This window comes from Canis lupus, chromosome 13, assembly GCF_003254725.2.
Source record: "Canis lupus dingo isolate Sandy chromosome 13, ASM325472v2, whole genome shotgun sequence".
NCBI lineage: Eukaryota > Metazoa > Chordata > Mammalia > Carnivora > Canidae > Canis > Canis lupus.
Window position 1 is genome coordinate 59,342,930 of NC_064255.1, and position 1,718 is coordinate 59,344,647.

Consider the following 1,718-nt stretch of genomic DNA (forward strand, 5'->3'; position numbering starts at 1 on the left):
AGATTTGTTGTATATCAGCAGCACTGCAAGCTCCTTCATGACTAGGAACTTCTGGAAGTCACGGGCAGTAGTGCTTTGTTGTTGCTCCCATAACTAGTGTTGGTCATCAAGATCTGGCACTTGAATCTTCTATGCACCCTATTATCAGTGCCCCCGTGTTTCTGCCAGTTGTGCTTCATTTTGACATACCGGTCTGACTGGTGCTGGATGAATGTCTTTGTCCTCTTTTCAATGACCTTAGATCGGTCCTCTTTTTAATGATCTTGGGCTTCACCAGAGGTATGAGGGCAGCCATGATCTTGAGTAAGAGCTGGCTACTACCTTCTCCAGCAATGCTTACAAAAAGTGCTTAACTTCTCCATCTGATAGTTGATGTTAGTGTATAGAAATGCAACTGATTTTTGCATATTGATTTTGTATACTACAACTTTACTGACTTCCTTTATTCTAGTGGTTGTTTGTTTTGGTTTATGCAACTTTATTGAAGAGCAATAAATCAATTACTAGCAGAGCTACTAGTTGATCACTCATCCATCAAAAACTTATATCATTTATTCAGTGCTATATTAAACAGTATATTGGAAGATAGATTAATTAATAGCTCCAAGCCTCCTAACAATTTAAATGAGAATTACAAAATGTTTGAGCCCTATTTTGGAATGCAAAGAGTGTTTGATTTCCAATTTCCATTCTCTGTAGAACAAGACAGGTCATTCTTTCATTGACATACATAAAATATATCACATTTTCTGTTCTACTGATGCTATAAATACAATACCAATTCTCTAGCCACATCAGTTATGAGCATAAAGTATATCATGTTAACCTCAAATCTCTAACAATGGAAGGCTTAAAAAAGTTTGGGTGCCAGAATAATGCTGCTTCCTTTGATGTGAAAACTAAGCATTCATCTCCCCCCCCCCCCCCCCCCCCGCCCAGATGATTTCTTCAGCACGTTAGAACAGTGAGGAATGGTTTTAGTCTCATAACCAAGTTAAAGTAAAGACTTTGGCCACATAGTAAATATGCTCTATTTTTAAAAAAAAAATTCTGAATCTTGGGCAACTGTTCTTCATTTTCTAAAAGCAGTTATTGTCTAAAGCTGGAAGAACTTAAGTTTTCTCAGATGAGCATGTGAATGAATGGAGGGAGGTAAACACAAAATAAAATTTAAAAAGATGAGGTCTGATAAGGGAGCAGCTGGATAAGAAAATAAAAAAAGGAACAGTAACTTAAAGTTTATTCCAGCTATAATGCAGGTTATTCTGACTTTAAGGTAGCATGACATGGCATACTTCTGAGTCCACTCCTCAGATATTCTGTTGTACTTATCTCTGTTTTATAGATCCATGCAATTTCTGGTACTACAGGGTCATCTGGGTTTGGATCACATAGCAGTGAACAAATGGATAAAAGAACGTGAGAAACAGTTAAAGCAGGAGACCACTGTGATCTTAGAATATTGAGACAAATGCTACCATTATTGTTAATACCTGATGAATAAATTCTTGTAAATACAACCATTGGTGTTTGAAGGGGTAATCTATGGGAAAAGGAATTGTCAAAAAGAATACACTGCCTTGATATGGGCTGTCATTAGGTTCCATAATTGTTACTTGCCAATGAAACATATAATCCCCAACTGGATCTGCAGAACATTCTGATGGTGGATCATGGGCCAAATCACTAAATTCCTTACTAATCCATTTCAGTGCCAT

General features: G+C 37.0%; 1 pseudogene; it reads right to left on the reverse strand.

Annotated features, from left to right (window-relative positions):
- Nucleotides 1–1,096: 1,096 nt before the first annotated feature.
- On the reverse strand, nt 1,097–1,718 carry LOC125752373 (ubiquitin-conjugating enzyme E2 D3-like; annotated as a pseudogene).